The sequence below is a fragment of the Antedon bifida genome, chromosome 1 (assembly GCF_963402885.1).
Source record: "Antedon bifida chromosome 1, ecAntBifi1.1, whole genome shotgun sequence".
Taxonomy (NCBI): Eukaryota; Metazoa; Echinodermata; class Crinoidea; order Comatulida; family Antedonidae; genus Antedon; species Antedon bifida.
The window spans coordinates 7,264,463-7,282,230 of NC_136226.1; positions in this window are offsets into that span (position 1 = coordinate 7,264,463).

Here is a 17,768-nt window from a genome sequence, read left to right on the forward strand (position 1 = left end):
CTTTACTATTAGAAACGTTTTGATATCAAAGCTTACGCGCAGCTCTAAGAAGCATTCTGCGTAAGGTTTTATTAATCGCTATTATGATTGGTGATCCGGGAAAGATTGAAATTCAATCTTACCCGATAGTAAAACCTAATTTTTTCCTTTTTCATTTATACACAAGAAAAACTCACAACAAACTAACGTATTACTGTACTAGGTTTATATTATAAAATATACAAGGAAAGATTAAATTTCGTTCTTCCATATTTATATTCATTGAAAAATCATGAGTAAAAATCAACTTTCTTGGTAAAACCTTCTTTTCGTAGACAAGCCATGGCAAACGCACAAAAGTGATATGGTATGGATATGGTATATTGTAGGCCTATGTTTGTAGTTTATAATAACAATCATCAATTGTATAAGACTTATACATTGTAAAAGCAGGTTATAGAATTCAATGCTGTCAGATATAGAACCTTCCTTCAAGGCAGTTGATAAGCCAATATACACAAAATACATATCTGGGTTTATAATAATTGACAATTTTGAAAAGATGACCATTATTGTCTGTTTTTCTTTTGAAACATTCACATGATATGTCAAACGCACAGTTAAATGTGTTGGTTTATAGTGGAAAATTTAATATTATTTTGTTGTGTATTATCAGTATTATTGTTTTGCTGTTCTGTTTCTAACCGTTTATACAACATTGTTGAAATATCAATGCTATAAATAAAAAATAATAATTTATATACTATAAATATTGAGCACCTTTCCAAAAAAGGGGAGAAGATATGTTCTCATAATTCAAATGATGATGTGTTGTATTGTACCTCTGTGTAAAATGTTTGTTCAGATTAACTGATGATAGAGTTTGTGTTTGTGTAGATCCATTCGGCCGAACTTAGCCCTAATTTACTTTTGCAAGTTGTAAATTCACATTCAATGTATTGTAAATAAACAGTGCTCCAATTGGCGCGTTTTCGTTTATATTTATTGATGGTAAACTTCCATGTGTCATTCGTATAAGCATGTGTGAATTATTATGGAATGATAGTTTTAAATCATTGCCAATTACACTTACAGTGTAACGCATCCCCACAACCTAATCGGCCTTGTGATAACTTCCAAATTATAAAATCTGGTTGTTTGTTATTGATTCGTCGTCTTTGGTGACGTCAAACATTGGCTAAAATTAAATGGAAGTAGCCACAATAAAAAAGGAGTAGGCCTATAAGGTATAGGAAAATTTATAAAAAAAAATATATGTATTTATAAGTTTTGAAGGTTTTTATTTAAGTAGTAGTTTTGTTTAAGTTTTATTTGTTCCGCTTAAGTTTATTTAACCCAAGGAATAGGAAAACCTTGCTTTAAAAAAAAAAAATTATTTAAAAGTTGTTAAATAAAATATGATGATAAAAAATGTACGTTTTCCCTACACCTTGAATTAGCATGCATCTAATAACTATTCAAATTCAAATTATTTAGGTAAATATGTAATGTTAAATGTTGATATGTGTTTATTTATTAGCACTACCCATTTAACTCATTGATAATGGTTACGGTATCGTCATTTAGAACATATTGTACTTATAAAATAAAAGTATATCAGGTTGGGTGACTATGCTTCATCCACCTATGTTTGCAGTATTTTCTTTGTGTTCAAATTTTATCTGAATTATCACAAACTAAAGCAAAATATACGTTATATGTCTAAGCAGGGAAGAGTTAATTTAACTCTTCCCTGGTCTAAGTGTCTAGTAAAATATATCTCTAATTAATGTTTTCAAAACAATGCTGACAGACAGTACACGATCTACAAATTATGAGTGAAAAAGCGTGGTATTGATTAAGTTTTGAGAAACTAATTTAAAATGTATAAATAATTTTTGTCAGTTAACAGACCGGGTGACTAAGCGTCTTTTGTTGTATAATTTACAGGGTCTGCTATAAATAAATGTTGTTACCACAAGCGTTTTCAATTTGTATTTGTGTCATTTTATTTGTACCGATGTACTGTATAGTAGAGTATGTACAATATAAACCTCTTTTGGCATACCACTATTCAAAGGACACTTCTATAAAGACTTTGTTGAGTCCCACAGTAAAGTGATACAACATAGTGGAGTTACTAATTGTAAACATACGCATTTAAATTTGGGCTTCAAGCAAAACATCTTCCATCTATCTATCTTCCAATATATTCCATGAAGTCTATAGAACTGGATGAAACGTCAGATTTTCCAATAGCTAAATAAATATAAGTCCTCTAGACCTACTCGCCGATCCATATACGCTGTTTAAGTCATATTGTTTTATATAACGCATTTGACGAATATTTAAAACTTAATTGGGTATAGAAGGACCATCATTAATTCGTAAATTAATTTTATTTAGTTGCTCAGCAGTTTGTCCACTTACAGCCATTGCAAACTTTAATGCACCTTGGTGGCGCTATTTCAATTGCGATAAAGAAGATAACATTGCACTGTCATTGCAGACTGGAATCGTAGTACAGAATCGCTAAACACTAAGCTGAGTTGAAGGACAGCCCACGGAAACGTAAAAGTTTAGGCTACCGTTCTAGACTTATAGTGTCAAAATTCATGATACTTATTTAACTCACAATTATTATTTTTTCCATCAAATGCCTAGCGTCAAATTAGTATAATAGACATAAAATTATGACTACTGTATTGCGCGAGAGTAATGGGTAAATAAAATCAATTAAATTAAGTGGTAAATTCGCTAAGTTACAGACTCATTCATCCGTAAATGTGCCATCAAAACTATCTTTCTGGGTCGTGGGTGGGTTGCTGGGGTAAATGGTTGATCAGGTGGTCCAGTTGAGGTGGCGATGGGTGTGCGTACACGTAGGTAGTGCCTGCACCGTTTCCAACGCACTTTCATTTCTAAATACATAATTAAGTAAAATGATTCATGATTAAAAACAAATATTTGTCGAATGAAATTCTCCGTAGCTGATTTCGACGAAAGGTATTTCTATCTTTCGTTTTTGTTAAAATAAGAATAAATTACTAATCCCTTAATAAACCATAACAAAAAGCAATAACTAAAATAATTTAAATATAATGATCTAAAAAAATACAACTTGTTTTATTTATTATAATCCTATATTTTCTTTTTATTCAAACACATGTATACATCAACAGTAGAATGTATAGTGTAATCATTATATCAATTCCGCCCTCTAGGACTAAACTTTTTATTTGTTGTCATAATAATAGGTTGATATATCTATGTCGTCATAACAAACTAAATTTTATGCATCGAAAAAAAGGAATGATTATGATGTTCTTCTAAGGATAATTAATTAATTGTATAAATTCATTTTAAATGAAACTTTCCTTTATATAAACGTATATTTAAAACTAAAATGTAAATTACAACGAAATTATAATGTATTTGAATTTATATTGCAATGTAATTCTCAAACAAAGTTTAAGGGCACGAGGCCTGGTGAAAAGGTCATATCTTTATTACAATTATCACTATTTCATCGCATAATGAGTCAATTTCTGTTGTGTGAGCCCTAATTTGTTGTGGCTTTTACATTGTGTAATACCGCCCCCATCGTTAGCTCTATGATATTTGCTTACATAAATATTAACCTATTAAGTATAGTATTAATAAGAAACGAAATTACCCTACTGTCTGTACTTATTATACTTTAATAATGGCATTAACTGACGACGGCTAAGACGATGTTCAAAAAACAATCGTTCCATGCGATCAATCATTAACAATTGTGTTATACAATGTCAAGTACATTAATTTCATATTAGTATAAATGTATGCCTGGAAGAAACCATTAACTAGTAAGTATCTGCTGACGAACACAAGACCGAGTACATCTTCAAGATTCATTAGTAATAAATTATCTGCTAGTTCTCATCAATTAAAGGCAATTAATCAAGGAAAATGGTCGTAATATTTTGATTAAATCGACGAACGTTTGTGTAACTAAATTAGGTTTAGAGACCATTGTATTAAAATTGTACTATAGAAATACTTTAGATATTCGATTGTAATTAGTTGTGTATATAAATGGATGTTATATTTCATTGAGCCGCTAAGTAGTTGCTAACTAACTAACTGACCGGAAAGACTGTTTTAACTATATGTTACTGGATTTCTCAGTGGCACAGTTATGAATGAATAACTTTGGTGGGTAGGAACCAACTTACCCAGGGTAAATAACTAAGCATGGACGTTTTTATGATTTACTCTCATTTACTCTTAACAGTTTAACACGATAAATGTCTCCCTCTATTATGCCGTACTTTTTGGTCATAATTATTATAAATAAGTTGTTCTCGGGTATCGAACCAGTAATTTCACTAATAGGCGTTTCCAATGCTTTTATAATATTCCCTAAAATGTCGAGCTTAGCAAGAGCTAAAAAAGCTGTACCGACAAAAATGCCAGACTATACGGTACTTATTAATTCATGACCACCAAGTATACGGTAGGCCTATGAAACTTTTGTGGGGTCGTGACATGAAATTCTGCACTTTATTTATTATTTATTTCACTCCAAACCAACAGCGAAACATTGCCACTAACATGCTGGCTAAAAACTACTTTAGATAAAAAATATAATTGATTGTACAGACAGAAAAACAAGATGACATCGAACATACAAAAATAATATTACAGGTTAACTAAGTGATGTAAAATAATGGAACGGAAAGAAGCGATGCCATTGTAAAAAAATATCGATATTGGTGTTACTCAACAACAATTTTGCTGGTTTTTCTCCGGATTTGTAGACTTATATATCTAATTAATTTTGAATTTGAACGTTTTAAAATATATTAGCCTATACAGAATAAACAATTCTAAGGTTAATTGGATTTTGATACCATTCATTATAAGCAACTCGATGAGTTATTATATATCTATATTCCGTTCACCACCTGTAGGTCTTGAATTAATTTATAATCTTATACACATTATTTTCTCTTATACAATAACAAGATTATGTCTACTGATATGCCAATGGAACAAAAAGACAAAGATTGATTGTAATCCACTCTACAAAATCATAAACATAAATTATTATTCGTACCAATTTCTGCTCAATTACAATTCATACTGAAAAAATCCGCGTCAATAGGAATTGCACTGAGCGTTCTGGAAACTGCGCAAACATCATAAACAAACAATTTTTAAAATACAATGATGTGGACTTATAAAGCGTATTGGTCTGGTTCTGGTGAATCTACAGAAAAAAAAGAATTGGAATTCCCCTATGGTTAAGAAAATGTCAACGCCTCAAACCTAATATAAAAAAAGGTCATGTTGTCTAAAGACACCAAGACCACTGGAGATCTGACGACGATTTTAAAATTATACACAATGTACACATACTACATTGTGAAATATTGCTCTATAGAGTCGGTGTCTTCGATGTCATGGGAGTTTAGGGTGCAATATATAGGCATGAGTTTACTGACCGTTAATGGTTTAGCCACCGTGATGAACCTAAAGCTTACTATTCGGACGCAACGCAATTACGTAAGTACAACGTAATCGATTCAACCAATGACAAGTGGCGGATTATTCAAACTGTTGGGTTGGGTCTACTGCGTCTCAGAGGTAACACGCTTAACCCTCAAATCACACCTACATAATGTAACGAATCAATAACATAAAGCAAATTATTTCCGAACAAAATTATAACTAGGACCTTCAGTATCGGTTTTAAAGATGTTATCCGACGTCGGTATTGGGACAAACACAACTAATAATCGATATGATAACAAGTTATTTTGACGTCGAATTTCTGCAAACCTGAACATTTTAAGGCGGTTGTGACTCATTTTTTCTCTTTTATTTGTTTTGCCACTTAAACTAGCATATATAAAAAGGTGACGATTAGTTATAATTAAAACCAGTATGAGGTACAAACACTTAACGTGTCTGTTGGTCAAATTATGAGGCCCTCGATTCTAATGGTCACTCATTAAAGTCATTGGGGTGACCATTTTGTGGTCACTTCCAAAAAACTTAGGCGCCTATTTCAAATGATTGCTGTCGCCTTTACTCGAAATCTTTCTATCGTTATGGGGTCAGAATATTTATTAATTGTGAACTGGATTTAGGAGATGTTTGTGTAAACAATCCACGGGCTCTAAGTAGACCCATAACATGGCATTATATACAGTACATTAATACTATATTATATATATTAATTTTAAATATGCCATTTGTATATTTACTAGAATGTAGGAGATTTAGGCGAACAAACCCACAGGCTCAAGATGGGAACAGAAAATTAAAATTAACCCATAACATTGGAACATATTAAATATAAATAATATAATTATTATTTACACTAATTCCAAATGTATGATTTGTAAGGTATTTGTGCATCCTTATAATAACAAAAAAGTAATTACACTTATGAATCATTAACCGTAACCAATAGTTGGTAATACAATACAGGTTATAATAATAATACAGATACTCGCCGGGACATCTTTTCATCAATACAAAAGAAATAGACAATTATTTTTGTATTTTCTACTATACAAATAAATATTAACAAAATTATATCATAGGTCAATAAACTGACAGAAATGTAAGGTCATAAACAAATTCATATGTATTCTTTTGAAATCGTTTATGTAAATTCACCACACATGTTGGTTGAAATATTTGACATCAATAGTAATTTTAGTATAAATCAATTTTTGTTTTTTAAATACCATTATTAATAATGTCAACATTTGTAAATTTGTTCAAATATATATTTTTTTAAATTTTCAATTTAACTAAATAGCAGTTCATATCAAAACCATATTGAAAAACAATATAATATTTTGTGTAGATAGAAAAATTATTGTAATATTTCCTTTTTCCTCGCTGATGGGGTTCAACTCGCCTATAACCCACTGGCGACGCTGGTTATACAACAAAAGAAGCCAGACACTATTTAGCAACATGGGTTGGTATACAATATCCTACAACAATAACCCAACTTCAAGGGTGACTTTCTGTTGATCCAAAACAGATAACAAAATAATATTATTGAATCAGAAATAATGTGTAAAAGAATATTAAGAAAGAACTAGACGCCGTATTGTAGAAAAAGTTGTTTTCCTCGGAAGCCAGAAAGAATAACGTAACTGCTTGAAAAGTTCAAAGTTCTGAATCTGCAGCCAAACACCCGCAACATTTCACACATATTTTCAGCTTTACAATCGTACTATCGTTTTGTAAAATATAATATACAATAGAATTATACAATAATGGAGAAAACGATTAGTAATGATGAAGGTGATATTTTTACAAATTTAAAAAGTTATATAACTAGGTTACAATTATGAGAATAAAGAAGAGAAGGAAGAAGAAGAAATTATAGCGAGTCTATCAATAGGAAAAGAGGGACTATATTCATGAAATAAACAAACGATTAAAAAAAAAGCCATTGGAAAGATTGACCACGCCTAAAAACTTATGGAGACCGTGCTAGTTTGAGCAGAGAAAGAGTATAAATTTCACTCTTCACTACTTTGAAGGTATACGTAATATACCAATCTCACTTACTAGCAAAGGATTTTGGGACCCTTTGGTGGTAAGGCAAGCCATGGTCTCAAAACCGCCACATTAGGGCCGAGAGTCAACAATGTAAGATGTAATAAACAAATGGTAGGCCTACTCTCAAATTCTAAATCCCAACCCCCAATATATAATTATTTAATACAATATTGTCGCTGCCACAAACACTTCATACCTGTATCTTGTTTAGTAATTTAAGGTTTACCATTTTCTTCTAATTTGTTTGCTTGTATGCTTAATTTTATTTTTAGAGTGTACGTTAATGTAAAGCGTGCAAAAAATTATGTACCAACATTGATTTTGGATACTACCGTATTCAATCATTGACTGACATATCCCTAATATCTAGGGACGTCCGTGGTCCAAACCAATATAACGCCCTTTGGTTACTGACCTGGACAAAGGCTTAAATCAGGTCAGTGTGAAGTTTATAATCGTAAAAATAATTAGATATTTGCTAAAGAATATGATGAAAGTTATTTAAAAAAGATTTTTCAATGGTTAAGCTAATAGTTCTTGTAATCTGTAAGGTATTTTCTACACGCTATTTTAAATAATCTATATGGCCCACTCATCAAATTTGAAAATGAAGAAAGAATGCAATGAAGCAGAAGAGAAGAGTGAACAGTTGAAAAACCAAAACGGAAAAAGACATCTTTTAGGCCTAAGGAATCACAGCATTATGTTTTTATTATAGAAATATTATAATGTCTACTATAAAAATAGTAGAAACACGAACAAACGAACACTATAACAATATGTTGAGTTCTATCTCAATTTAAGTTTCAGAATACCGTGCACAGCCTAGTTTTCATACACCCTTTTTTCGGAGTTTACTTCAATTTGCAAAGTGTAGGCCAAATGCAGAAACTAGTTTGCAGAAGTCTACAATTATAGATCAGTTGACAAACTTTGGCAAACTGCAGAAATTTGTAGAAGTCTACAACAGTAAATTGTTGATTGAAAACACAAATTTGATAGTTTATACCAGGTTTTTTAAAAATAGGATAATATTTTGGGAACTTAACCCACACACTGACGATTTGAGAGTCTTTTTAAAACTACACATACTCAATTATTCTATCATGTTGCCATTCTCCAGAATAAAGCATACCTCACGCAAAAATTAAACAAAAGTCCCTTCAGCCAAGTGGCACGGAGGGTAAAGAGAAAAACAAATTGGGACTCACTATAACACAGAAGCACGTGGTAAGGTAAGTGGGAAATTACTAAATATTTTCAAACCTAATCTGATGTGGCTGGCATGGATAGCAAGAGGTAAATATGGTGCGCCATCCATGCAAAAAACGATTAATGAAAACCAATCGTCAGATTTTCTTTAAGAGGTTCATCAGGTTCTGTTGAATGGCTATTTAAAATGCTATGCGCATGCACCAAACCCCGTCACGTCAGTTTTTTTAAATCTAGATTAGCAGCAATTATTTTTGGCCTATTCGATTTTCAATTAATTCAAATTTTAAGTTTGTTCGGTCAAGGGTTACATATAAACAGTACGGCACATTTTTAACTATGGCAACCTAACGAAGTTTTACAAATTTGAGGCAGAGTAGGCCTAGACGCCTATGATTATTGTTTGATCACAAATGAAGTAACGTACGTAAGCCTCTTAGAAATAAAAAAAGTTTAGTCATGATGGAGGAAAAATAACAGCGAACGAAACACCCGCGTTGGTCTAAGTACAGATGACCCTTGGGTTTTTTCTAGGTCCACGAATAGTGCACCAACGATCTTCCACCAGTAAGATTTTAATTCTTTTATTTCGTAAAAATATCACTATTCAATTCTTTTGTTAAGCGCATGCTAATCCCCTGTCTATATGTAACAATATATGACCTTAAGCATACAAATTGTTTGCTTGTGTGTATAACTTGTTAACGACGGAGATATTACAACTTGGTATCATCACTAACTTATAGTAAATACGCGCAAACAAAAGCGAATTAAATAAAGTGAATCATTACGCATGTCATTAATGTTTCAGAATAATTTAAGAGCAATGCTGAAAATTATAACACGTTATTAAAGTGATTTCCTTATTAAGTTTAGAGACAGTCATTGAACGAATACAAAATCTAAACGTATTTATAAGTATTGTTAAAGAATACAATGGTATATATAATAGAAAAAGACTCGCTTGACCGGTAGTACCCTAGTCATTGTCCGTTAAGATAAATCCTCGAGAATCTGTGCCAAAAGTCACAATATTATATATTGTGCTTCAAACTAAAATTTACACGGAATAATATTAAACATTTCCATGGCAAAGTATATATATGTATAGATTCGTAAAACTTGAAAATACCTGATATAGGCCTATACTATCCACAATTGCATATTAAGGCTGTATAGATCAATTAATTATAATATAATAAAGATGTACTGCACTATGAAAGACGTTGTTATTTTATAGACCTATAAAATTTAAGTACTAACAACAATATATACCGTGTTCATGGGAGTTAGCATAACAGTCGTAGTGGCTCTCGTCTATGACACAGTTTCTATATTTCGGTGTACTAAAATATAATGCGTCATTAATTTGTAACGTTAAAACATTTATTTCCATTAAGATAAACAGTTTATTACATTTGATTGGAACTTTATATTAAGCTAATTCCGCACATTTCATTAAAAAAACGAATAATTTAGAAATTTAAGTACAGTAATCATTACCAACAAAAATAACTACAACATTCGTATCTATCTATCTATCTATCAAATAGGCCTCTTACTGACGAATGTCAAATTAGATAAGAAATTCATAGAAGTTCACCTATCCAACATATTTTTGTTTATATAGAAAAATAACACAACAAAGAAGATTACAATACACTATTAATAACATTCATCATAGGTTCGTGTCGAGCCGAGAAAAACTTTTGGAAATAAGATTTCTATAACATCTCCAACAACATCGAGATCATTCTAGTTTCAGTTGAAATCAACTTTATTTGCAACGTTGGCCTGGGTACTTCTACATTGGGAAAATCTACCTCATTATTCGATTTTCTTTACGTAGAATTAGGCTCATCAATAATGAATAATATTGATGTAACCAATAATGGTATTGAACTTAATTCTTTTCGAAATGATAAATTAAAATGTGATTCAATTATAGGCTGTCCGTTACTTGTAAGCTGTACTTGCTTCAACGAAGATTTTAGGAAGCAAACAGAAATTAGGCCAACATCCGAGTGGACACGTCCTAACAGTTAAGCTAAATTGATCTTAGTTGTTATATAAATTAACATCAAAGAATCCGATCAACAAAATACAGCGTACAAACCTACAGGAAGCATATATATAGGTGATGATAAACATGGTCCGTATAGTATTTTACCTTAACCATGAAGAAACATCTAAAAGGACGTTGGAGTTTGGCCTGACTGTCACCATCAGTGACAAAAACGCATAAAAATCTATAGACCTTTCCCCCACACAAGTAGCCTAATGTTCACCAGATGATCGCTTCTTGTAAAGAGCTTTCATTTTTGTAAAGGCGCTATAATTAATGTAAAGTTCAATTAGCCTATTTTCGTTTTTTGTTGCATTTCTGTCACATATTTCATTACTATGTTGTTATATACACTTGAACCTATTGTACTTTCCTCAATTAATTATTTTAACGTTATGTATACATAATGATTATATTCTATTCTATGTCACTGCAAAAGGCGCCAATGTAATTTGAGGTTAGTGTGTTCGTTTCTACAAAGCCTGCAATATTTATTTTTGATAAATTTGTGCAGAAACAAAACTTTAATCATTCAACAACACACAATCAACCGATTGAATATTCGTCACTAAAAACGTGTTATTTTTCAAAATATTATTATTATTTCATAGTCTTTAAGGGGGAAAGTATTAATTCTTGTTACGTCATATTTACAATCGTCCTACGCTTTCTAGAATTATTATTAGACTGCACTACCGGTACATCGGTACCGATATCTTGACAGTTTTAAGTATTACTAAATTCCTTTACATCACCAATTTGTCTTTTCAATATACTGGATTGGACTAATAATCATTGAACACTAGGCCTGATAGAGGACCTATTAGTAGTTAAATCACAAAAAACATCAATTCATATCTATCTGTTTTCCTATCATATTGCGTGTGCGAAATTTGAATTTTAATTTCACACTCGATCCCCATCTAAGTTGCCTATGGCTATATGTATATATTTAAGATTTTTACTAAAATTAATAGTGACCATTTAGCCAAAGAAATTATTTTTAATTGGACAAGTCAGCTTCTTAAATGTTATGAAGGTAATAAAAATATGGACTTTTCAAAGTGATATTGGAAATGTATTTACGTGGTCTGTGAGGAAGATAAGCAAATGAACAATCGCTTAATCCTATAACAGAATCAACGTCTTTATTCAGTATTTTACTAAACACAACTCACAGTATTGAACCTAAAAAATGGTACTAAAATGACTACAAAAATGACCTAAAAACGTATGACCTAATATGAGGTGTGCATTGCTTTTAAATTACATTTGTACTAGTTTACATGATTTAAAGCAGAAATGTATTGATCTTATTTTCCTTGCATAAGCAATATACATGGATTACATTGTTTTTAAATGCACAATTTCTACATAGAAACAAATCTATCCATATGTATTTCAGTATTACTCATGGTAGATGGGTAAAAAAAAAACTCATATAAAATTATTGTTGTAGGGCGTACTTATAATTTTAAATTATTTTTAGTTTTGGAACCAATCATTTCTACATATATAGGCCTAAACATTGTTTTTATTGTATCATACACGGCTATTTTTTTCAATGTTCAGTTAATTATTTCAGATTGTATTGAGAAGTTTACAGTTTACAATGTGAGGTAACTCTGTTCAATAGTATTGAATAAAAAATACACCATATGATATATAAATTCAAAGACTGAAAAAATTACAATTCTGTGGATATCAGTGTCTGGATCTCAATGGAGATACAAATAAAATAAGCAAAAGCTATAACAAAATTCGGGCAACACAAAGCCCTCCTCTGACAGTGCAAGCATACAGTATTAGGCTGTGTTTATACAACACCCTAAATTTGAACACGTCTTTAATTTTTTTAGCGTGTTGTAGGGCCTAGGATTTTAAATCTTCTCTTGAAATTTGAAAAAAAAAACCCGATAAGATAGATATAAAGATAAAAATATGCTACATTTTTCCAAATTATGCCAACATTTGATTAGCGTTTATAAATAAACGCTAAAATATGCACAAAAAAAAGCACAAACACTCGTAGGCGTGCTGAACATGCGTTGTAGCGTGTTGTCTTCTATAAACGCGCCCTTATTTATATTAGCCAGTCAGTCCGGCCAGTTTAACCAAGAAATAACAATACGAGGTGTTTGAGGTATGACATGACCTTGAAATTGTTAATTTATTTATAATAATTTAACAATAGACATGCCCATCTCTTTCAAGATATAGATACTAAAAGTACAGTCGGTACATCACGTCAATTTTTTGTTTGTTTTCGCACTCTTTAAGTATTTCAATTACCTTAGATTATATATTGTTGATAGTGACTATAGTTTAAATATTTTTTATTGTGTAATACATATGCAATTCAGCCATGTGCAGCCATGTATGTTATTTTTATGTGAATTTTGAATAAATATACCGATATATAGAACATCAAAAGCAAACCCAACAATACTGAAATAATTTTGTTTAATATATTACTTGTAAAGGAAGAAAGTAATCTCTAAACGAAAATAAATAATAAATAACGGCTTAGTTTCTTAATGTGATTCTGATATTTTGAATATAGAGCCTCTAAAAGGGGACTCATCAAAGTTGGCTCTGACGCTTCACGTCACGTCACAATCACAGTTTAGGTTCGTTTTGGGCTGCAAACAAGTACCAAGTAAATGTCCCATAATTAATTGGTCTCCCTAAATATAGGGAGGCCATAATGCCTCTCGTTCGTTTGGGAAGTGTCTCTTGATTAGGGGCCTAGTTCTCTACTGTATTACATTTTGAGCATTCAGTGACTGAATGATGATGAACACATTTACGGTATAATAACAAATCACTCGATAGACATTATTGATCTTTATATTTTGCTAAAATTTGTATATGAGAACACATTCATGATTCGTGTATTTTAATCATTTCTGTGTGTTCTAATTTAGTCTTAAGCTCTGTCTACACTATCAAACTAGTTTGACAAAACAAGTGTGATGTGCCCAAATATGGTAGTGACATGCTCAAATATCGTAGTGATATGACATCATCATGTCCATATATGGGTACATCACATTTATGTTGTCACATAAAGTTTGATCTTTAGACATTCGTATATCAAATCTAATTCGTGTCTTAGGCTATTGTATTTTAATCATTTCTGTTTATTTATTTTCAAATATTTCTTCAATTCATACCCTACTTTTTAATTTTAATTTGTTTAATAAAGATGCCACAATTATATTAGCCATGGCAAAGTTAAATTTTATATTTCTAGCCATCTTTTACATACGAAAACTATCCATCAAAATGCTGAAATGCTAAGAATCAGATTCTCCGTAGTTTCCGTTCAAATAGAATTTATCCATCAATCATATGAAAATATGTTAGTGCTATTCTTGATATAGTACCTGGTTACCGACCATTAAAGCCCTTGTCTAACACGTGTAAGCCCTCTTTTTAATGAATACATGAACCTCAATATTCAATCTATAACGGAATTCATGCTCTGTCGGTCTTATAGAAAATGATAGTGATATCGTCTTTGTATAAATGGATATAATACAAGTTCATGGTAACACAACAAGTTCCATTTCTTGAATTAGTGTCTTTACATTATGTTTAGATCGATATTTACTTAAACGGGCTCATTCATTTGTAACTTTTATTACATTTTGTATGTCAAAAAAAATAAATTGAATGGTTTGTTCCCTTTGTAACACCCAACCTGATTCTGGATTTCGTCTGCTAAAATTTAAACAACCAGCTGCCCGAACAGGTTTTTTTTTTAAAGAAGCTATTCTTTTGTCTATCATATAATTATTTTAATCATAATTTATATAATTTTAAATATTTTTAAAGTTCACGTATTAATATGTTTCTGTTTCTATGGAATGTTTTTCCGAAGTAGTTTTGATGAAACTATGAAAAGTTCATGTAAGCCTAATGGCAGAATTAAACAAAATGGCTAAATATAGAATATCTAAAAATGTTGCTAAAATTATTATTGTGTAATAAAAATAAATATATTATAGGTATTATTAGAAAACTTCCAATATCACCATAGGCCTACATTGTTTTTTAATTAAACGCAAATAGTACGGAGAGGAAACGACTTTGAATGATGGCCGGTTCTCAATATTCATGTATCTATAACATTCGTCCAGTATCATAGCCAAGTTATGTAATATGGTATCACATATTATATATCACACGTGAAGCCTGTATCTAGGTCATAAGCATAACCTGCCTAGCCACATTTGATCATATATGGCACGATATTACAGAAATTGCCTAATTATTAATTATTAATAATTCCATAATAATATGGAATTATTAATAATTAATAATTAGGCAATTTCTGTAATATCGTGTCATATTATTGGAGACACAGCACAAAATCCGGAAATAATAACAGTTATATAACAATAATATATACCGTTTATCTATTCACAGTTTAATAACTTGATTGAAATTCGATTATTATAGTACAGAACGCGTGGGGGACTCTCTTCTGTTTTGATCCTCTTCAGCAAATTCATTAGTAACAACAACAACAATAACAACAACAACAAGTCTATCATCAGGGGAATAATTGTTGTCAGCATCATCACAATTATCATCATCTTCTTCCATTGTATTCCAACTTTCTAATACCTTAATAATTATATTTTTGTAATGAACACACAATTAAACGTTCACGAGGAGTAGGGTGGGGCTGGTTACGTACGGGATCTCTTTTTTGTTGGGGAACTCTTTTGGTAAACTATGGTACGCCGACAATAATATGCGTACAAGGTTAGAATGTTTTTGGTAAAAACGCGGAAAAGTACAGTGTGGTATAACGTCAACAATCCAAAGATAGTAAAAATGACAAACACACAACATATAACATCATGATTGGATTAGAAAATTTATTTACATATAACTGTACAACATTAAACTGGAAAATGTATAAGATTTCCACATAAGTCGAAATTTTAAAAAGGGAGAATATTATATTATACTAGTTTAAGAACATCATTCACAGTATAATTAAAAATAACAATAAATATTATGATATAAAACATATAAACGAAATATGACATGTAGTTTAAATAAATTAGATATCTTTATACATTCTGGTGATATGAAATAATGCTCCAGAAAATATGACATTTCTGCCATTTTTACAATTAATACGATAATAAAAATGAAAGATTCCTTCAATAATTAGTACCACATTTCATTTTTTATCACCAGTAAACTTTTATTATGATTTGTTTTTCTTTTTTTAATAATACCTGGCATGCTATCAGGATTGTCTGTGATATAAAAATGTCTGCCAAAATGACGAGTACAGAAATTGTTGCAGAAATGACAAAAAAGATGCATTATTATTTGAGATTGATATTACCTTTGTAAGATAAGACTTGACCCAGATACAGACACCACATGAACCGAAATGATTCTCTCCAAATTTAATTTGGAAGTTAAAATTCGTTTAGATTTAAAAATGGTTTAGTCTATAAAAATCAATATACAGATTGATAATGTATAATCGTTTTTCATTTCAACAGTGGAAACCTGTGATTAAGTCAATCCTCATATATTCTCTCAGAGTGAAATTTCAATCTTACTCATTTGAGTTTCTATGGACTGATAATTAAAACAGTGATTAAGATAATATTTCAACCTGACTTTTGCGTGATTCTGTAAAACTCTATAGATCGTATTGTTCAAAACTATTCACTATTTACTTCATGAGAGATTCGGATGGTGTTGGCAGACTGGAGGTTAGCTTATTAGTTTAAAATCAGAAATTAATTGATCTTATATATAATTATAAAACGTACGTTGCTATATAAATCGCCATTGAATATTACCAGTTGGGGATAAACCATAACCTCATCTTTGGATCAAAAATCAATAACCCGGGAATTTAAGCTGGGTCGAACACTGCTGCCAGCTAATCAAAACGGCTTTGAATGCACAAAATGGAAAGTCTTCAATTGAACAGAAATGTCATTTATGGCCGTGAATTATGCAATGCATAACTAATAGGTATTCAATTAAAGTAGTCCATGCAAATAGTTGTTGGTTTAAATTCAGTTTTTGCAGTCACAAACCCCAGTCAAGTTAAAAAAATGTATCAAATCAAGTGTCAGAATAATTGAGTCGATGGTTTTAAAACTCAGTACGAGTAGTGATTTATTTTGTAGAAAATAAAGCCCCAAAAATGTATTAATCAATAGAAAATAATTTCAAATGGTAAGTTCGATGCTTTTTAATATTAACGAAACATATCGGGTTTCTACTGTGGATTTTCTTAATTCGTTTGGAATCCAGACTAGAGTGATTGACGGGTATTTTTTGATATTAATAATTGTTTAGATTCGTATTTGTCGTATTAGTAAGCGCTAACATGACAAGCGATAAGGGTTATGCAAATAGGGGATTAATTGGATTAATTTAGGATAAAGTAGGATTAAGATTCATCTTGAAAAATGAAAATAATAATAAGGCAATTGATAGCAGAGGCTGATCGTATGCACTGTGACACGCGTACGACATACGACGATTGACTCGATAACCTAGTAGCAATTGGCATTTCGTATACCACCTGACGTTTGAATGACGTGACCAAAAAAATACGCACGAGCCTGCGCAATCGGACAGTAATACCAAAATACAATTAATCCATATATAGAAAGTTTTTTTTACTTAAAATGGAATAAAGTTTATGTAGACCTTGTATTAATTTCCAGATCGCAGTTACCGGTATTCTAAGAAAAGCTAATTTTTATTTTACACTACAAAATAATGTTTTATCTCTGAATTGTTTCAAGGTGCTACATCGGCCTATCTAACATACCCTCATTAAAATTAAAATGCGATAAGTTCTAAGAAATATGAGAGGTAGTTTTTCAAACGTAAATAGGGTTGTAAAAAAATCAACAACAAACAAATAGCCAATACA